The sequence below is a fragment of the Pectinophora gossypiella genome, chromosome 13 (genome assembly GCF_024362695.1).
Source record: "Pectinophora gossypiella chromosome 13, ilPecGoss1.1, whole genome shotgun sequence".
Lineage (NCBI taxonomy): Eukaryota > Metazoa > Arthropoda > Insecta > Lepidoptera > Gelechiidae > Pectinophora > Pectinophora gossypiella.
Window position 1 is genome coordinate 10436506 of NC_065416.1, and position 23370 is coordinate 10459875.

At 38.0% G+C, this 23370-nt stretch overlaps 1 protein-coding gene across 1 annotated transcript in view; it reads right to left on the bottom strand.

The window, feature by feature from the left end:
- LOC126371800 (matrix metalloproteinase-14-like) overlaps nt 1–23370 on the bottom strand; it is a 197648-nt gene that overhangs the window by 32578 nt on the left and 141700 nt on the right. The window lies entirely within an intron of this gene.

Sequence of the window (23370 nt, forward strand, 5' to 3'; positions counted from 1 at the left end):
TAATAAGGCGGAATCTAAAACATCACAGGTGAACAAAAGTAGGATCCAACGATGTCAAAATAACGATATTATGAAAACGAGAAGTTGCTGAATGTGTTGGGATTAAACGAAGCTAGTTATTATCAAATTTCAATAGAATACAAACGGCGTTTTCACAGAAGAGAACCGCACGAATTGTGAGGAAATTTCGGCCCGTGTGGAGCCCTTTGCTGTCTTAACACTATGTTCCGCTTTGTACCACTGGCAAAGGAATCGTATGTTACAGATCGACGGATTTACGAAACACACAATATGTAGGCACTTTGCGCCTTGTTATTGTGGTTAAATCAAAATATAACGTTTGGTTTTGACTTTGCTTTGTTTTGATTTTGAAAATCGTAGTATGTTTGCGAGAATCTCAATTTATAACTGACCTTACTATACAATTACAACATATTGCAAATATAATATTATATTAAAATGGGGTAACATTGTTAGGTTTCAGTAGTCTCTAGTTTCTAGTATCTTGGTTTACTTAGGTACATACATATAAGTATGCAAGTGAGATAGAAAGAGATCGCAGCATTCCTGACACGGGTACTCTGGAAGTAACGATGTTTGTCGAGACTTTCTTGTATACAACAGCTGCAGTTCAAGTGCATTGACAAAATTCTTAGACTTTCTTTCCTATTTTGCTTTAGAGTAATATTATTCTATATTATGTGCCTCTACTATACGTACGTGTAGTAATTAGGTATGTGCGATTACTTTTTCTCTTTGCCTTTTCTCTTATGTCTTTTTAAAACTTTGTAGATGTAGTTTTGTTACATCTAATAATCCGTTAATTATATTCTCCTGGTAGAGTACAAGAAAACAGAATGATACTGTTTGTGACTGTCAAACAGGAATTGGAAATTAAAACAAGGACGATTGGGAATCTATTCTGATGGTAATACTACGTACATAATGCGTTGTTGCACTCGTGTAAATTCGGCGGTTGGCCAAATTTTCCGTATTCGTGAACGTTTGACAAATCGATCGGCCGGCGCATGATCTCGGTTGTGGATGTCGTAAACCGCCGAATCGGTAGCCAATAACGAATAAATCACGCAATAGATGCGCGCCTGTTTTCTGTATGTTCGAGCTCGAACTATTTTTGCCTCTCAATCGTTTTTCCTATCAAAATTTCGACGGTACATCAATACATCTCTCCACATGTCTGCGTAAACCCAACATTGGTTTTAGCTGGTGATAAAATATTAATTACGTAAACGTGTAAGGCGCTTCTACTAGCGCTAGAAATGTGGGAAACAAGAGTTACTTTGTAGGATTCATGTTGGTAATTAAATTGTTTTACATAGTCTATGGCAGGACGCGTGAGTAGTATTTATAACTAATTAAAATAATTGGGTTCCAGCCCGAAAACAACAGATGATGGATGGATATTTCATTTGCAAGCCTGTGTTGCATTTGAGGAAGTGTCTGTGTGGTAGTTTGACACTATATCATGAGAAAGTGGAGAGTTCAATGATGTGTTTAAGTATAGATGATTAGTGTGCGGTTAAATGCTAATTTTAATTTGCAAGATTTGTTATAGATTAATTTGTATTGTTTATAGTTTATATTTATAATAGATAAATTATATAACGTGGATTCCAGAATTTGTGCCTGTTTAATGGCAATAGGTTCACCCTTAATCACATGGGACTTAAACATAGTTGGCCAAGAGTGGGTGCATATACTATACATCTCTACTATACATCTCATCTCTGCCTACCCCTTCTGGAATATTGGCGTGATGGTACGTTATGTTTGGTTAGCTTATATTTTAGTACTACCGTCTCGCATATCAGAATCGATGTTACCTCGTTTACTCTCTAGGATAGGTTCTCTCTCTCGTTAGTTGAAATGGTGAAAATCTCCTAAGTATAGTTCGAAGTCTTCGGAAGTCTTGCGTGGTGAGTGGCCCGCCACGGTCGCTCACTCAAGGAGGTTGTGATGGGCCGAGCAACGAGTGCACACATCACACCCAGGTTGAGTGAGTCCCCGGGACGAGCATACTTATCTTCTTGTTTCTTCTCTCTTCAGTCTCTTCTTTAATCTTCATATACTAAAATCTCATAAATTTTACCGATGGAAACTAAACTAACACTTGTAGGTATTAGGTATAAGAGTTATTTAGAATTCAATTACTTCAACAACGATTTTGCATCTGTTAATTCTTACATGCCATCGAAATTTAGGTGAATGCGAATTTCGAAAGCCATTAATCCGATCCACGCTAGTTTCAATACAAATATCACGGCTAATTTGATTGTTGCATTATACACCTGATATTTTGAGTATCGTACGAAAAAGGACAGGTAAACTGAAATTCGTATTACGTTCGGATCATTGCATCAATCCGTAAAGTACGTTATAGGCGTGCGATCAAAATAGCAGAGTTCGCTTGTAAACCGTTGGAACGTCTTATTTGAGCTATTTCGAAACACCGCCGGAGCTGTGGCTGTTTTCACAATAAACAAGCTTATGGCTTTCACCTTCGGGCTCTTGACCGCGTCTGTATTAATTAGTTAAGTGATCCAATGAATATGTTCAGCTGACCCCGCTGGAATGCCTGCCCTAATGGCGCTCTGGTTTCAAATTCCTGATGGGTTTCCCGGGTTTGCTTATGTATAATAACTTAGTTAATATGAGGAATCTAGGTCCATGCATCCGGTGTATACATAGTTAGATATGGACACACGTACCAGTAACATTATTTTGAAGCAGTATCTAAACGGTATTCGAAGTTGTTAAAGTAATAACAAATTATTGGAATTATTTTACTGAAGAAAGATCACAGTGCAATGGTATCACAAAACAATTATTGATTTGTCCGGATACTGCTATGAGCCGCGGGTAGGAGCTGTCATTACATCAATCAATTTTATTGCGAAACGAATACCTTACGAACAAAACTGTCCGACAAATAAAATTTTATAGTAAAGGGGTGCGGCGCGCGTCATCTATTATTTACTGTGGCGTGGCCTACCCTCGTTTATATCTCAATTAATTTAATTTGTTTTTTCACTGGCAGGCTTCCTCACTGTGACACGCCGGGTGGAGGCGTGAATTTTCTCGTGATTTGGTAACCGACTCGGTAATTAGAGCAATTGTGAGGATTCCCCATTTGTTTTTAACTGTTTATTAAAGCTGCGGTTGTTTCAAATGTTGCCAGATTTGCCCTAGTGGTTCATTGTCGACACTCTCTCTTTAAGCATCTCATTAGGAAAGCAGTTCTGAGACTTATGTTTTGACGCTGTACTTCTCATGTGGTTAAAATGTGGCTTTATTTTTCGGGACGTATACATTTTTTGTCATAAGATTTTTACGATGTCTGATGATATACCGAGTACAGTGCATTTAAAGCAGGCCGATTGCGAAGCCACGAAATATTTTTCATAAAATAGCAGAACCTGTAGTTTTTGTTAAAAAAAGTTTTTCAATGAAACACAATGGCGCTAACATTGCGCGCGGAATCAACGGAACAGTCTCTGTTACGGACAGACCTTTAGTTGGTTTTATTTTTAATTTCACGTTTTGTTTTGAAGAATAGAATGTCAACGTCAGGTATAGTGGAATATTATAGCAGTTGCAACTTGACAGTAATAATTTACGTTTTACTTGATAAAAGAAAAACAAACTATTGGTATAAATTAAATTAATAATTGAATGGAAAAGATTTTGAAAGCCAGATTAGATTAGATAAGAATAAATAATAATAAAACTTAGATTTGTTCATAACGTGCCTTATCATTTAAAATACGAGTACACATAATATTTTCAAAAAATGTCTTCTAGACAAAGTTCTCAATCTAGATATTAGCTGTCATATAAGTATTTATATCTAGCTCGATTTTCTTTGGGGTTTGCGGTGTCGCGTAAGAGGATATGGTATAGGTAACCCGACCCCAGTGCGCGAGTGTTCGGTGACATGCGCACGAGTCGCCGGAAGCCACCCACGGCTGACTTCCGACGGATGCCTGCCCCACTGATATGATAAGGCTTCCCGGTTCAAACTCCACTCATTGGGCGACGTGCACATTGTCTTTACTAGGTAATTAATATTATAATCTCGGAACCTCGGTCCAATGACCGTTTTTTATAATTATTTCACGGTAAAGAGTGGTTTCCTTACCTTTCTTGGAATAAAAAAGGGAGTAAACATTGGCTATATTCATGGAATAACAAAAAAAAAATGTAGAAAATGTCGTTGATTTTTTTTATAAAAAAATATGATATTATAAAATTACTCTTCTGTAGGTAGATACAACAATCTGTTATTGATCTTGTAGGAGTACTCACGGTTAATTATGTATATAAATTGGTAAAAGGAAAAATGCTCTAAAAAAGGAGAAAGGTCACATAGTAGACGTAGTATTATTGTTTATTCTATGACAGTAGTTAAGTGTGATAAAGCCGTAGATTGTTTTTGTTTGGCAAGTTGACTAACAGTCGGGCTTTGGTCAGGCTCTCAGATAAGTTGTGCTAAATCTTCAACTAAGTGAGCATGGATAGAGTTTAAGCACGCGTCGCGTCGCCTTCAATCTAAGTTTGGAGACTGTTGCCCGTCCGCTGCACCGCTACTGCATAATGTAATGGGAAATGCAGCCACTCCGAGCAGCCAATAATTAGGTACATCTACCCCCTCAATATTCACAATGTGCCTGATGGAACTCATGAAAGCGGAACGACTTAATTTCAGAATAAGACTCCGCATATGCCATCAAATGAGAACTTGTCCGTGATTCTGTAGACAAGCTAACGAGTGGAATTAAAATGAGCAGCTTTATCGTCTGAGCGAAGTTTTGAGAATTTGTTTATAGCGCTACTATTTTATCTAATCTCTTAGTTCTACAGCGCCGTGCACTTTTTCTACGACACTCTCCGACCTTTTTATGCGATCTGCCCTTATCTAAGGCGCAAAAACATTTATCTAGTATCTGTCACTTAAAGCCTTTGCTCTCGTGTAAACGGGCGACCTTATTTTTTGCTAAAAGGCCGGAGCTATCAGTTCGTCCCGCGACACAATATTACCCTGCACGGCGATATATCGCGTTCGAATCACGTCATCGTTCACCCAGGCAGGGCGTGGCGCTAAAGGATGAGGTTAGGGAGGCAGCATAATGCCCGCGGCAGATACGCCGTCGACAGCCCTATCCTCGATATTAGCGCGGAATTTTAAAAAATAAAATGTTTTGGCACTTGTGTTTTGTTACTGTTTTCGCCGGCACACGGCCACAATGCGGTGATATTTTAAGGATTTTTAGGGGACGTTTACCGTGCCTACGCCTACAATTTGTTACAGAATTTCATTTTGGAATTTAACCTGATTTTCCCGTTTTGCTTTTCTTTCATAATGTCTTCACTTTTGTAAGTTATTCGATTTTGTACTCAGAAAATGTTGTGTCAACATAGATTTATGTTATCAAGTAGGTACTTACTTAACATACATTAGGGGCGTAAATTAATACTGATAACGTGTAGTGGTAAGCCGAATGTAATCGTATATAATACTGGTAGTGTTCTAAGCGCATCTGTTATAAACGTTGGGACATCTGCAGGGAGACTGTTATGAATCCAGTGGTGATGGATGGACCGGCCACGGGCGCACTAATCATACGTCTGTGGCGGTGGTTATAAGTATAGTTACAGCTTTACCACCGTCCACTGACATACATGATTAACCGTATACTTACTACATAAAGAACTTGCTTTCTCCACAACATTGTTACACTTAGATTTAATGTTTTATTTAAATAAAGCCTTCTCGTATATTAATAAAAAATAAATAGCAATAAATTAAAGGTACACTCAAAGATTGCACAGTTTTAAAGTTCCTGAATGTAACATCGTATCGCGAAAGGAGTTGGCGGAGTCGATAGAAATTTAGCAAAAGTTTTTAGGCACGCATTTGTTAAGTAAATTAAGCGTTGTAAAGGCAATTTGTTGAACTGTTTCTCACCCTTTCGACGTGACCTAAAAAAATAAGCTTCAGACTGCTAGGAAAATAAGTACAGTTTGAAGATAACTTCACTTTTAGCCTTAAAACTATTTTCTTTCAGCTCAAACTGGCAAACATGAGTAATACCTCTTGCTTTTTTCGCTTTTTGTTAGGATGAAATGCTGTCGTGTTAGATGTTGGGACCTAATTCCGATGCCTATGACTGAATTTCTTTGAAAGAGTTTTACCTCCTTGCTAAGTTTTACTTTTTACAATACAAATGCTTTTAACTTACGACTAATAACTGTGCGCTCTCCTGACATACGAATGCTCGTAAATAATGGTACAGTATCATTTGCAAGTATCATGTTCCGCAGACTTTGTAACTACCGTGTTATTATTGGATTTCGACCGGAATTTCCTAAGTTAAATATTTAGAGCATCAGCAAAGTTATTGTTCAACAAGCAAAACAAATCTTTTCGATTTATGTCGGTTCTAGGACGGTACCGATTTGTAAATCGTAACTTCTTAAGGACTTTTATTCCAAGGGTAGATTTTAAATACTTAGGTACACTTGATGTTTGCCTCATAACGAGGAAGTTGAAGTAATTTTGATATCAAGGCTTTTATCTTTGAGAGCGTAATCATAAGCTTTGAAGTTACCTTTTTGCCTGTTTACCGAAAAGGAGGAAATATGTGACTTTTAAAATTATTGCTTTGACATGATATAGTTCCTAGGAAATTGTGTATTAGAGAGTAAATTTACTTGTAATGCCATGGAATATTTTCTGGCTGACGTGAGGAGAAAGATATATCATAGGTATAGATTATAGGTACATGTGTACGACAGAGCACTTAGTGAGGCGCGGTTGGAGGCGGGTCGCATCAATCACAACACAATTTTATATCAAATGTCGCTCTCAATCAATTTGTGCGGGGATCGTATTCCCCACTACACTCAGATAGTGACAGTTACCTACCCACTACTTTCATACGCGATTGAAGCACGAAAATCAAGTGTATTTTATACGAAAACAGCACTTGCATCAAAGTAATAAAGTAGGAACTACAAAAAGCATGTAGTTGAAGACGTTTCATGATTTCAACTCAAGTGCTTGTAAATGGCATGTATAAACGTACGTACATATTGTGCTATTTTATGCAGTAGTAAGTGTAGAAATGTAAAGATCGTAAAGAAGAAATAGCGTCCTATAAAACTTCGTCATAGTAAAGTAGTTACGATCGATGAGTTCCAACAAGTTCCAAGTTGATACAAACAATTGTTAAACAAAAACAATCCTTGTTATTTTACAAAGAGAAACGGGTTGTTAATTAAAATTGCTAATCTTACTCTAAATTGTATTTCGTTTGTGATTATTAACTTCTAGTTCAATTTTGGAAATGGTTCAATTATTATGAGAGAGTAAAGGACCAACGTTATTGACTATCTTCGTACTGGAAAGGAGGGATCACTTTTTAAACTGATAACATTCATACGGCACGCTGATTCCTTTTACACGCCTAGATCTGGATGTCTCTTTTATATATTGTCGTGCCCTTGCACGGCGTCACACGTACCTTCTTATTATGTTCCATCTAAATTATGTTTGTTTCGTGCAATAAATGAATATGAATATCTTATTTAGAGGTGTATTCCGTATTCATATTGCATCTTATCTACATAGTAACTGTTTATATTTTTAATTTATTCACTAAGTTTTATAAGCGCTCACTAGATATCTTTTAGATAAATTGAATTATAACAAAACATAAGTACTCGTTTATTATATTCGTGCTAACTAGTAATACCAAAGTAACTATAACACGCGTACGTGTATACGAGTTGACAAATCAATGAGTGACTAAGTGTGACCACTGACCACATAAGCAACGTTATACAACGGTTATTTTCTTTGTCTTTCCCTCTTATGACTAATATCGGGTGACGGCGTAACCCGGCCTAGAAGGAACTTCCCTAATGGACCGACTTTTGGAAACCACTACAGATAATTACTGAGTTGGAGGTTCATGTGACGGTCTCTAATTGAGGTGGACGTTCTTACTTTTTCGTGCGAAATAATGATGTGTTTTGCGAGTTGAGACTGACATATCGCATCGTACATAACAATTATCCATTATGTTAGATCCCCTTTAAGATTTTACGATATGCATGATCGAGTTATATCAATAGGAATTTTCCGTCGCAAAACTATAGAATTGAAAATAATTTAAAAAGAAACATTAATTTTGCAAGGGAAAATTCCACTTGGTATCAACTCAGAATAATATATGACGTGTTTGAAGACTTTGCTTACGTTTGAGAAAGTATCAGCTTAAAATATACGTCTTTTTTTATTAGCTTAATGCTAGGTATAACAAAGCATACGCGTCTTTTAATACATATTGTTTTAAACAGGCTACCTGAATCTATGGCACTCGTAACATTAATCTGTTCTAAACTTGCTATGAAACAAGAGCAATCGCTTTGCTTATTGTGTTCCTAGTACGTGTTCTAAAAAATAATAGAAAATTACACAATCGACGCGTGATAGAGCAAGTAGGTGTAGTTACGTGGTACGGGTATAGCACAAAGGCGGTTGTTTATAAAACAAGCCATGCTCGGGGTTTCGCGTTCAGTATCGAAAGACTATGAAAATATTCCTCTATTACGCCCAATACCTGGCAGAGCTATTTTGGTTGCCGCTCTTACGTTTGACCTGAGTGTTTCTTTCTTTTATGTACTCTGTTGTATCCGTTAAAAATGTTTTCCATTTTCTATTTCAGATTTCGACTCTGTCAATGATAAAAATGGGGCTGCATTCCATCTCTTGCAAGAACAGGGCGTGGGATGGAGTAGTCATTTCAATAATTATCAAAAATATATTGGTTAAGATGAATTTAAATGCCAACATTTTAAAAGAAAACATTACGTATGAATAAATCATATACCTACACAAATTATATTTATTTAATACCTATTAATTTATCGAGAAATACGACTTTCGGATTCCTAGAAAGGTAGATATGTACCTAATCTGTGTTATGTACCTAAGTATGCTTTTCCTATTTATTTCGCGTTTTGGTTCATTCATAAGGTGGTCTGTTGGAGGGACGTGCGGTGAATTAATGTTTGCTAAAAGAAAAAAATAACAACATAACCTTGTCTTAGCGAAATAAAGTACAACATTTTCGTGCGGATTATAAGTAATAAATCGAGCATTCATTCGCTGTGGTTATTAAAAGAAATCTTATGATTTTGTTGCTGGGCCGATAGGAGATTGATGAATCTATTAAAATATTTTTTCGTATGATAGACAGAGATAACGACTAATTAAAGGGGCCTGTTCTATCGGTCAGAACGCACTGAATGTACACGATTCAATTATAAATAAAAGAAATACTTACATTTACTACAAGAAAAATGATCTCTATTTAAATAATTAGCTATTTATAAATACATGTGGATAAAGAAGTGAATTATTTTGATGATGAATGACTTTATCCAAATATAAAAAGACTTGACGACTATTTGTTTTTTACTTATTCTTAATAGGTAAGCTACGAGAAATTTAACATGTTTTTAGTACAATACAAGATGACCCGATACTTCGTAACTTCGTATACCTTTTTCCATATTTTATTACCGTTTAAACCTTCCCTAGACTTCCACGAATATTTCAAGGCTAAAATTAGCCAAATCGGTTCAGATCGATTTTAGCAAGACTAACGAACATCAATTCACTTATATATTTATAAGTAGTACGGTCAGTGCACTAGTATAAATATGTAAGTATACGTATTTATATTAGTGCACGACTGTATTATTATTATATAAATTAATCCGCTTATAAAAAACCACCTGTAGGGGACAGGTTCATTAGCTAGTTCAGTTTTTCTGTCATGAAGGGAGGTGTGTGGTTACTATCTTATCATGCCTTATCTGTCGAAGAGAAGCTGCTCAATCGATATTACCCGGCGATATCGCGGTGACAAACCTATACATGATAATGTAGCTTTTGATTGCTTTGAACGCGAAAATGAATTTCTATTTAGGTGGATTGCTTACAGTGTGGCGAAAAATTATGACGTACCTATTATTTTTGACAACTTTACGACTTCGAGTATTTGCTTCTCAGGTAAAACTTATCCTGTGGATAATGAGATGAGGTAGAAATATAATGAAGTGTGGTCATAGTATAGATACGGCAATATTGATGCAGTTTTATTATGTATTAAAACTGCTCGATCTTCTTTTCTCATGTGGGTTGTGATGTTGATTACCAACCTCATCAACCCTGGTGTCAGGATTACTATTGAGCCGCCAAAGGCCCCTGACATGACTTATGTAACGACTACTTACTTACATCAGTAAATAGTAACCGGGAGCAGCGGCTTAACGTGCCTTCCGAAGTACGGATCATCTTACTTTCGGACAATAAGGTGATCAGCCTGTAACATTACAGGCTGATCACCTAATTGAATTTAATCAATATTGTAATGTGCTGTTCGATTAAGATTAGATTGCTTAGGTTTTTGAAACAAGTTTTAGATCTCAAATACAAGTAAACACGGAATATGCGGTTGTGCTTTGAAGTCCTTGTATATCAATCTATAAAGTTACGAACATGTAGTTGTATGTTAGTGTAACGATTATTGATCATCGTCATCTATTTTTATTGGTCGGTTATGACGAGTTTAAATGGACTAATAGATGCCTGCTTCTCCTCGATTGCTTCACAATGCGCCTGAGTGCGTCTCGACAGTCCTTCGCTTTATTTGGAGTTAGGTATTTCATAGACTTGAATTGTCAGTTGTAACTGTTTTTCTTAGCGATTCTTTCCAAATAATATAGTTGCTGGTCGTAAAGTGTTGTAATAATGAAACATAAATATAGGTAGGTACTTATATAGTTACGTAGTAAATATACATAAATAGTATACTTACATAGCTTTACAAAGTGAGAAAAATAAGTAAAAAAAGAATAGGTAATAAATGAAATGTAGAGTGCAACAAAACATTAATAAAACGTGGACGAAAACAGAAATAAGTATTATCGTACGTTTTTGCAAGCTCTAACTAAACAAAAGAAAAGTTAATCGTTTATTCAAATTTTGAACTCACCATGTTGCAGCCGACTTCCATTTTCACTTACGCACAGAAAAACCAATAAAAACTAAAATAACAGTTCAAAAACAATACCGTTCGCGTTGGTCGAGTGCAATTGCATTAGGAGGCTTGAAATAAAAACGAAAATAAAAGACTGAGCAATAAAACGGGCGCGTTATCGCCGCAAGAGGTACAATTAATGGAATGTTCGATTTGAATTATTGTTTGCTTTTTAAGGTAGTGAATGTGTGAGCGCGGACAGATGAGCGCTCCGGCCGACTGGCGCGCGGTGCGAGTGGCGTGTAGCGAGTGGTCGGCTGCGTGCGAGGCCGCGGCGCGGGCGGGCGGTTATAAGCGCGGCGCGGCGGGGCGGCACCGATAAATAATACGATAATATCGCATTACATCCCTATTAAAAGCTGCACTTTACATGCCTATTGCCAGATAACGACTAACATCTGTAAAAGGGCCTGCTCTATCCGCTATCTCGGCCAGAACGCTCTGAATGCACACGATTACTCGTACTAATGTTTCAAAACACGCACGAGAAAAATATTTTTATTGCTGTTATTAAGATAATTTTTATTTTCTCATCAATGTTCAATATTAATGTAGGTACTTAGATACATGGAGTAAGTATTCTGACAAATAAGAGTGGTCTTTGCATGTCTTCCCGGGCATGTCGTAGAAGCTGACTACCAGGTTATTAATATTTATTGTGATTGTGTTTATAATACCTACACAACGGGTTGGTAATACTAGTAATATGATACTTTTATATGTAAGTACATACATTACTTTATCCATTTATCTAGTCTTCGGAAGACTTGTGACTCTACCTACTCCACAAGTCTATTACAGGCGTGAGTATTTGTAGGTATTCTTAAATAGTATTATATATAGGGAATAAGTCAGTATAGTAATGCAGTATCGAGTGAGGGTTTAAGTAAGGCTTCGACGTTGTAAGTGGCGCCGAATTGTGGCTTCATGTTATTCATGGGGCGACGACCCAGCCTTGTTCAGTGATAGTCGCGTATTAACATATAATATGAAATACTATACGTATGTTTAGAATGCTAACAAAGCAAGAATAAGTCGATAATGATACGCAGGTTCTGTCGACTTTTGGCTGTATTCATACTTATAATGTACTTATAATGTGAGTGACATCGTAACGAAAACTTTGAGGGATGATTCAGACCATGATTCCGAGTTGATATCAAGGGTAATTTTCCGTTGCAAAAGTATGGAACTGAAAATAATTAAAAAAGCACCAAACACTTAATGAATTTTCCGACAGGAAATTCCACTTGATATCAACTCAGAATCATGGTCTGAATCATACCCCTCAGTATTCGTTACTATGTCACTAACATCCTGTGTATACCTCTACCATGTTGGAAAGGGCACGGTCCTTTAGCCCCATAGTATGCTTTTACGTGATGTCCGGGATGATCAGGAAGTATTCTAAACTAGCTCACAATTTCCCTAAAGATCCCTGGTAAACAAGAAAATATCAGAAGACACTTTTGTCTATGAGTCGACAATTTAAAAAATACAACGTGCTACGTATTTATTTAAAAAATATATTCAAATACAATATCTATTTATAAAGAATGTGATGAACACGAATAGATGTCGTAAAAGGAAGTTTGAGCTAATACAAAGCAGATGGTCGAATTAAGCAAACTTGAACACCATTCAACGCGATACTTCCATTACGGGCAGAGAAGTAAGTCACCACGCGAACGAAGTCGCGTCGGGTCCACTTGTCCACAATACCCGTAAATACCATAATGGTCCCGATTCCTGCACACACCACCTAATTTTATTTTAAGTTATACCCGTCATTTTCTTATCCGCCGAAAAGGAAAGGGACGGATGATTGTCAACAAGTTAATTTTAAAACGAATGATTATTCATTCCCGGGCGAATAAAATAGGCAACTCGCTGGTATGCAATCCGTTTGATGTTTTGTCTACTTAACTCTGTTGGGTTATTGGCCGATGTAAACTTTTTAGACGGTTGTTTTAGATTTCTGCTTAAAATTGACGTGTGTTCCATAAATTTTATGCCTTTCTTTTTAGCGGATAAGAAAATGACAGGTATAACTTAAAATAAAATTAGATGGCGTCTGCAGGAATTAGCACCAATATATAAGTGTATGGCAGTTAAGTGTAAGTAATTATCAGTTATCAAATATTATGTAAACATAAAATTGAAACCAATTCACGAAATACATTCAGATTTTGACAATTCTGAGTAGGCTTCCATGTTCAAATGAAAGCAATCATTAATTTCAGAGACTATAAAAGCCTTATAATACGTAGATTAAACATTTTAATTATAATTATCGTTTGGGAAATACGGCCTTCAGTTGGATCTAGTTGATAAATAAGTTATTTGTAGACTCCATTACGTTCGATAGTTTCGTGAAATGCCAAACCGCATGAACCCGGCTGTATCGTTAGATTATTCATTAAAACCCAGTTAAGTCTCTTTTGTAACTATTTTCTTTTATTTTGGTGCAATAAAGTATAAAACCACTTACTAAGTACCCGTTGATTAGGTACGAAGTCTTACTGAAAATATATTAACTATAATTTGAGTGTAATGGTGGATTTTATATTAAGTATTGATACTCCTTGGTAATCTGTTTACCAAGATTACCATGGTAATCTGTTTGGTAGATGTACGAGAAACTTGTTAATAATAAGTAAATTAGGTATTTATTGTGTATAATATTCAACCTCGAGCGTCTTCCTAAAAACATGAGAGTGTATGATTATTGTGTACGTACGCGACATGAACAGGCTATGCTTAAATTGTAATTTCACGGCTCGACGGAAATTTTCATTGGTGATTAATTCCTGCTCAGGCTACAGCTCTATACAGATACTACAACCATTTTTGCCGCAGCTATGTCACAGCTCATTCCGAATCCAATACTTCCTACAAATTAATTACTTCTGCGTAACAAACTAGGTGAAGGCTAAATAATAAAGGAGCTCACGGAATGCTTAATTATAACAAAGCTACTAAATTGAAGTGTTTGGATAACGCAATGGTCAACATACTATTATTATAAAGGTTAACACTTAGATTAATTCGTATGGCTTAACATAAACAATTGCGGGTCTAATCCGATGATATCCGCTTCGGGCGAGCGGCGGCGGCGGCGGTGCGGCGACATCGGGCGTACAACATATTGAGGGTGGTACTACGGACACAGCCTACCGCAGTCAAAAAACAAAGAGCCCTCGGCAGTTTCGGCGGTGCCGCAAATTGTGACAAATTGTGTTATTGAAATTTATGTCCGGCAGTTTTGAGACATAATTGGATGCGGAGAGTCGGCAACCATGTTCCCGGAGTGACGTCATGGTGCTCTAATGACATTTATTACGGACAGTTCATTGGCGCCGCCGTCTCCGCAAAACGCAGCTATATTCGCATTTGGGAATTAATTTCCGCGGGAATTTCAATTCTGTGCCGAGCGCGATGTGTCGGAAGCGGGCTAGCAGCTGACCTTTTTGCGCGTGCAATTAACTCTGTGACTGGATTTTTTACTGTTTGCAACTAATCCGGGTAAGGTCTACTTTATCTTCTCATGCACAATCTTGTGTTTGTATTACTTACAAGTAGTTGGGTATATCTTTCCGGTTACATACCTAAAACAATTCAATTACAATTTATCAATGAAGTTCAAATTGCCTTATAAAGGGGATAGATAAGTAAATAGTGGGACTGATACTTTCAAAGCTTTTTCAAAGTGACCGGTGTACACGTCAGCGTAAATCCTGGCCCAATAAAAGTAATAAATCTAGAAGCGTCGTTACAAAGGTGGCAATGTTTTTTTTCCGGCAGCATTGCGAAGATTGCGTCTATAAATAACAGGAGAGTAGTAGACGTCCGCACGGTGTGGTGGCCCGTGAGTGATTGCGCCAAGAGCGACGTGTGAACGCCGATAGATGGCGTTGATTGGATAGTTAATCAAGACAAGACAGGTATAAGACTACATCCTTCTGGTACACCGAGAAAAATATGTAGGACCAAGTGGCTTCGATAATGATAAGAGTAAGGAAATTGATGTGGTATGTCGCAGCTCAAAAGACGAACATAAAGAAATAATACTTAGTCAGTTTTAATCAAAGTTAGCGAGCGGCTGTTGCGGCGTGCATGGCACTCACCACTTATTTTAGCTCGGACAATAGTACAGGAGCACCGACGGCTGCAAATACCCTTATTTCTTAAAACTCAGTTCATATTCTCACGATATTTTATGCTAGCTGTCTCTATTTCCCATTGTTGTTGCCAGAATAGGTCCTTTTAAGTGCGAAATTAAACGATCGGTGATTTCAGAGACTCGAAAATTGAACATAAACCGAGCTTCTTTTTATTCCATCATAAAAGGAGCGTGATTTTCGCTCGCCAATATGTGTATATATAGCCGCGTGTGTGGGTGGAGTGGATGAGTCGATTTCCAGCGAAAAACATTGGCGAGGAGGAGTCGCTTTCAAACCTGTCAAATGTGACAGGAAAAAGGGCGGGAAAACGTCACTATAATGGATGTGTCACCGGCATCGCGACCCGTCGGCATGCACGGACTCGGATCCACTCCCTGCGGATTAAGTGATACCAGATTTTCATGAAATTTTGAAAGCATAAAAATTGAATACAATTTCCGAAATACTTATACTATGTACGAGTCTACGTCTGATTAGCGATCAAGATGTAAATATAAGTAAAGTACTCTGAAACAGACTAGAAGGGCATGTTTGTACCATACCCTTTCCCATCTGTTCCCAGTATTGGGACTGCTTATGCATCTAGGTCCCTTATAACAATTAATTGGAATTAATACATCGATGGTGTCACAACGAATGTTCCTGTAATCAGAATAATGAATGCGATCGCTCAGTGCGATAGTCAATAAATACTGGTCGGAATACATGTCGAACATGATGGATGATGAGACCGGTGATATGATGAAAGATGTAATCGAGATAGATGTCAGTTAATAGTCTTATGGGCCATCAATTTTATAGCGAATTTACAACGAGTTTGATATGAAGTGTTGTTCATCGAATATTTAATATGCAGTAAAGTTATGAACTATAAAATTACTCACGTGTTGGATAGGTAGGTAACACACGTTTGGGGGCTTGTAGTTTTAAGTAACATTGTGTAAATAAGTAAGAAGGGACCTGTATTTTTAATGACTTACTTATTTTTTCATGTTTTGCGATGGATGTCCTCTTGAAAAATCTGCTTCGAAGCGGTTGGAGTTTGTAATGAAAACGGTTGGCTACAGAACTGTATAATCGTTTCCGTTGAGTTATGGTTAGTTGCAATGATTGCTTATCTTTATCTATTGGAAACGGACTCGAGTTATCAACTCTATGACGAGACCCGAACATTAGCTGTTATCTGTAAAATTAGGACAGGCTAACCCGCTGTCCTCTCAATCCACAGATGATGTTATAATCGGGTTGACATCTAGCAGCCGCCATATTGGTCGTTATCTGTCACCGCCCCCCGATTCGTTTCACTTGCAACCCGATAGGGGGCGACGCCGAGCCTTTACTCCGGTAATGGCTACCACGGCCCCTTTTTTATTACTGACCCGCTAGTAAACAGATCATTCGGGTTTGTGGTGTTATAAAAACGAAATTAACTCTGGCTGGTAGATGTTCAGATAACCTCGGTACTCAGTGTCTCACTATCAAGTCCAACTCGCGTGCCTCAGACATTCCGCCTGTTAAGTGTCTTTTACAGTTTAACTAGCCATGTCTATTAGCTAATTCAATTTGTGGTGGCCTATTAAGCAGAAGTCCCATTAGTTGAAGTAACGACGGAAGGAACGTTCGTTTTGGAATGGCTTTCACCTAAGTATTTGACTATTATTGATATTTGACAAAATAATGACCCGTTTGTTTCGAGAAAAACAATGCAATGCAAGTAAAGGCACAGTCGCGTAAGTACTTGTCAATCAGAATACGGGTTATGGAGCATATATGCTATATAGATAAAGAATCATCGAGAACTGAGACAATTTTTTAAATTGTTTTCTACATTGAATTAATGTATTGTTGAATGATCGATACTGTTATGTTTGTATAAGTGCAATAATTCTCTGAAATTTATTGCAAATAAGTTTTGAGGATATTTTCACATCGGTAAACAATAACAGGAGGCGTATTTATCCTGAATTAAGTGGACCGTCACCGCTACTGCATTCAATGCGGATTCCGATATTGTGTTAATAGATTAATCCAATCATAATAATTCCATAATGAAGTTCGTCTATATTTACAATTCAATTGCCTGATCGACGCATTCGAGATGGCGTGTATTTATTGGAGCGGTGTTCTAAAGTGGATTATCTATATTAAAGAGGAAGAAAAAAGGTTCATATACTTAAAAGACTAAATGTAGTCAAACATGTTTCTGAAAAAATCTCCGGGTTTTTCTTTGGTGGCGGCGTGGGGCGTGTCGAGTTGTGGAGGTGGCAACGGGAGTCTTCAGAGGGAAGGTCGAGTGCCGTTGCAATTAGACACTGCTCTGTATCACGAGCTGAAAGTCTTCCCGAAATAGAATATGTTAGGAAGTAAAACACTAAGTTGTAGTATTCATATAGGCGGAAATAAAAAGTTCATTGAAAACGGAGCGGCTTCATAAAAGAAAGTTTATTCGATCGCATAATATTGTTAACTCGTATGCAGAAGATTAGGTTTATAGTCGCCGTATTTTCTATATCAAATTCCGATACGACGCTTCAATTCCTAATAATCTCGGGTGCCATTCTCGCTCTAGTCCCAGCGATTGCGAGAAATCCTAAATATGAAATGAACGCAAATTGTAAATTATCCGGCGCGGCCGATGAAGTCTGCCGGCGCGTGCCCTGCGCCACTCGCGCGGGATTAGACTCCCACTTGTGCGTTTGTACAGTTATTTTACCATTCTCGTATATCCCTCTATTGTTTCTACTAGAAAAACCTTTTGATATTTCGTTTCAAAGCGCGCCCGAAAAACGAGAATACACCTGTAAATTCCCCCTTTAATTATACTCTGTATTCGTAATTTTCCATTCGCGATTTTTGTTTTCGTTTCCAGTTCCATTTCACGTGTGCCAACGACTCGTTCAAAAAAGGTGTTACGGACTTAGCGCGCAGTGGCGGTCACAAGACAATTGAGTCCACATGGGACGCGATGGCCGGGTTAGCACGATGAAATGAGCTGGGGTCAGTGCGCGTACTCTGAGCCCAATATTTGCGCTGCAATACAGCCTTTATTGCGAAGATCAACACGCTGGCGCCAAATATAAGCGTTTCGCCGACCCAACTTAACTTCTTTAGTAAATAGGCGGTTCAATTTGTTGGCGTTCGAAGCGATTTCTTGGTAGAACCTGAAGTGTGCAAATCAAACTTTTCATTAGTTCGGTATGAAGACATTTTCCTTGCATCATTCGCTGGCTGCTATCGGCTGATATTGCGTTTGTGACGAAGACGAGCGTGTTCTGAGCACTTTGCAACTGCACCGACGACAGCTGGCGGGCTTTATTTGATTTTCAACTATACGTTGGAACTCCCAAGTTTTATTTCCGAGAGTCGCGATGTATTCGAACATTTGGAGAATATCCTGATGAGGTTTCCGACTTGTGCTCAGAATTTGTTATCGTTTGTTAGAACTCGTTTCTTCGATAAAATCTAATACTAGGGTATAATTACAGTTTCGAGGAGACGGTTTCTACTTAATTGTTTTCTCAGAGGTACATCACGACGCCGTGGAATGTCAATCGCAAGGTACGGTTTAGTAAAGACAGATCCAAATCCAGGGATCATTAGGGACATTAAACCCCCGCCCCCTCAGGCGTATTAACAAATTGACCGATTTGTATTGCGTGGCGTGGCCCCAAAGTCTCCCTTGAGTGTACGCGAGCGTGTAAATAAGGTTCATTGCTGAACTAGGTTTAACGATTGTCCTCAGTAAAGAGATACGTATAAACAGACACGAGTAGTGTTGTGAGCAAACGTGGGTCACGAATGACGTGCGTGAGCAATATCGTTGGGGACAGATGGCACGGGCGGCGGGCGTCGGGCGCTGTTTGGGCCTCGGACGGTCAACAGTGACGGTAAACATGCGTGTGAATGGTCGTGTGTCGCTTGTTGCTAGCTAGCTAGACCACTCACGGCTGCAGAACATGCCTACCATATTTTACCCCTTTACGTCTACGTACGTTTTCGTTAAAGATGATCGTCATTTCACGTTTGAAAATCATGTTTTGTCTTCCCGCTTGGTCGTTAAAAGTAATAAGCGACTTTTTCTTTTACTGAGTTTTGTGTAGATAGTATTTCTGGGTACATTGGTACCCAAAACCGATACTCTTCGGGTATCGCAAAACTTATCTACTTACTTATATCCTTAGCAATAAAAAATAATATTATTTGTTTTATTTAATTGTATTCTATTTGTTAACATTGTAGGATGCCGCGTGCTCGCCGCAGTATTGCTCCGCCGAGAAAAACGTTAGTGTGAAAGCAGCTTAACACTTTTCACTACGATCCAGTTTAAACTAATTTCAGCCAGGCCTCTCATTTACAGAGGCGATACAAAATGTAGCAATAGAGAGGTATACGTGTGCAGTCATGCACTAGCCGTCTTTGCACTTCTAATACAAATCCTAAATTGTGTTACATTGTATTGTTGTATGTGTTGTATATGATTTGAAATTGTATATCGTTTTCTCTCAGTTTTGGCTTTCTATACAGCTAAAAGATAATGTAATAGAAGTTTGCAGTGCAAAACTATGTACGTTTTTGAAACAAAATTCCTGTCCCCAAGTTGGTGATAAGCTGTGCTGAGCGCCATCCGCCGTCTGCGTCGGTGCGCATTTATCATCCTGGGTTCAAAGTTCCAACACAATAACTATGTTAGATGCAGCGACACTATGCTAGATGTATTACATACAACAAACATATTTCGAAGCTAAAATATGATGTCCTAAAAATATTTATGAATTTTCTCCGCGTTCTAGCTCATATCGTTCCGGTGCATGTAATTTTATATCGGGTTTTATATTCCATGTTGAGCGAACGTAGAGCTTTCTATGACGACTTGTAGCCACTTTTGATTTTAGCATCCTGCTAGATGATCTAGGACATGGCAGGCTATCGACACATCGCCTACTACGTTAGGACATTTTTCCCTTAGTCGACGACTTTCTTAGCATGATAAGCAGCTCGGAATATATTAATGTTTTTGAACTTCCTAATCGGACTACTTTTGGTTCATTGGAAAATTGTATTTTATTATATTTATAATTTATTACATTTTTCATGGACATTTAACGGAAATAGGTACCTACTTACTGATAAATTGTTATCACTGAACGACAAACTCTTTGCAAGCAATGAATAAATTGATATCTAAAATATAAGTGATAGGTTTCACGTCAGACGCGGCAGAATGATTATTTGAACGAGTGGATTTAGAAGTTTATTTCTTTAGATAAATACTATCATCCAGGCTTGCATTGAGCCGTAAAAACGTCGTAAAGATGAAAGCGCAAGGAATAACTGTAATTTCTTTTTCAAATTGCAACTCGCGAGGAGTTGATGGAGATTCATTGAACCAGCGCATCATTTATCAACCTTTCTTGCCCGGTTTTATAAAGGAATTCACTAGATTTAAAACTTTATTTTATTCTCCGAAACGCTTTCAACCAGCTTCCGGACTAATAAAGGCCGCGGTCGCATACCAGAAAACGCCCGTTTCCGAATTCTGCGGTCAGAATTTGGCTTAGTCGATCCGAATAGTACTTAATCGTTATTTAGATATTTGGATTGATTAATGGCTGAGCTCAGAACTTAGGCTTAATATTCATGCAATAAATAGAGCAGACTGAAGGACTGATTCGTTTTAATTATGAAATTACGACTTTAGATACTTACAGTAAGTCTAGTCTAATTAGGTTACTAACTATAGTGAAACCCTTGCTTCTTTTATTGCTCGTACAACTAAATACTAATTAAAATGAACAATACTGAACACAATAACAGTAATGAATTCCCTGAAGCCAATATGAAACGTATTCATACAATCATACCTACGACGAGATCGGTACGACACGTATAAACTCGTTGCATATAATGTTAGGTCTGTGGCCGCAGAAAAATCAATAAATAGTGCGATAAGAGAGTTGACGTTGATGACAGTTGTTTTGTTTTATTTCCTTACGCTCGTTTGCTACGGACGAGAAAAAAGTTTGCAAACACACACTCATTTTGAGGAAATTGGCTTTCGGAGTGACAGCTGCCTAATATTCTGCGTATGACGGCGAGAGCTGGATTTGAATGGCGAATGCAGTGGTGGTAACCACGAGGTATAGTCGTAGGGTATAGTAATATAATATAAATCAATGCCTACAAGTAACTTTGTGTGAGAATGAGAAACCCGTCTATGAAGTAACACAACGTCGAGCGATGTCGTTGTATAATATAAACAATATAACTTCTATTCAAATTGGTGGAAAAGAAAGGAAAAGCATTTGCGCTCGTTTGTACCTGTTTGTAACGCCCACGCAACAGTATTAGGTATTAAAGATTTATTATTTACTTACAGAACATATTTATTTTTTATAAACGTACTTATAACAAATAAACAAACTTATTCTTACATGGGGTTACAATCCTAATAGAGTTGAACGGAGTCATAAACTGTGTGAGAACATTTACAGCTACTTTGACGCTTCGTCTTTTTAGATAATGCGAATAAAACTTAAAAAAGATAAAACAATAATACGTTAAACTTAAGAAGTATTGAAAAATCCGTCCCGGAAACATCGGTTCGCGAGAATATCTCTCGGATACGAGAAACCGGGACAAGAAAGAAGTGCCGCTGTCGCCGCAGGCAGTCCTGCCAACTTTGCCTACCAACTGCCGCGGTGTTGCCATGTAAAACTTCCAGCTACACAGTTTTATTTCACACCCAATTTATTCCCGAGCAGCAGGAATTGCATGAAAGTACCTCTTGTATATTTACTGGGCCTTTGGGGTTATCGGAGTACCTTTGGGAACTAGTGGGCGCTACTAACTTGTTCCCTCAAATCTTGGCTCTGTAATAATAGTTGTTTGTCCGAACTCAACAAACAGTGTATCTAATGAAACATCTTGTTCCAGAAAGGAAGGATGTAGTCCCACAAAATGAAGGGCTATTCTATAAATTTACCATTAAAGAAAAAAAAAACAAAAACGTATCGGAAAATGGACCATCGTGGAAATAATTACGCTGTTCACAGAGAACGTAATAACTGGAATTGTCGTAAAACATAAAAGACGCAATATTGGGCCGAACATAAAAACCGCGGTTGATGTCCAAAAAGCCCTTAAAAGTAGTATCAATCCAATTTCCCTATTGGGGTTCAGGGTGTCACCGCATAAAATAAAAATACCTAACGGGGGTAGGGGGTGATGATAAAAAGCCATTAATAGCCGAATGAATCGCGTAACTATGTACTAAACTGCACGTATGTCCAGTTACCAAGACACATTTTTTTTTTTTTTTTTTTTTTTTTCCTTTTAAATATCTACAATCAGTCGCAAGACTTTAATCAGATTTGGTGTGTGAATTGATTAGTTAGAAGTAAAGCAACCAATGCCACCATCTTCCATAGTACTCAGCGCCCAAGAACATCCTTCCTTTTGAGCCTCTTCACCCTGTTGCTAGCTTCCAACAGCATAGTTGCTAAGGGATTTGGATGGTTACTCAACCGTTCCTTATGCCTTTTGTTGTACTTTTCAATTTCTTCTGTGATCGTTGGCATGTCTAGGTATTGATGTACCTCTGAGTTTCGAATAAACCAGGGCGCCGCGCATATAGTCTTCAAGATATTGTTCTGAACCCTCTGCAGACTTAGTATATTGGATTTGCTGGCGGTAGACCATAGGGCGATTCCATAGAGCCAGATTGGTTTCAATATTGCAGTGTAAATCATTAGTTTATTGTTCAAAGATAAAGCTGACTGCCGCCCCAGCAACCACAGCAAGCTACGGAATTTGTTGTTAACTGCATCTCTTTTGGCTTTGATATGCATTTTCCAAGTAAGCCGCCGGTCTAAGTGGAAACCAAGGTATTTAACGCTAGAAGAGTGAGGCAGAGTGTCAGGACCAAGTTTCACAGCCGGACAATCTCCCTGTCTAAGTGAAAATGTTATGTGGTGGGATTTGGGGGCACTAGCTTTGATGCGCCATTTCCTTAACCATTTGTGTGTCTCATCCAGTTGTTTTTGCAGTTGTGAGGA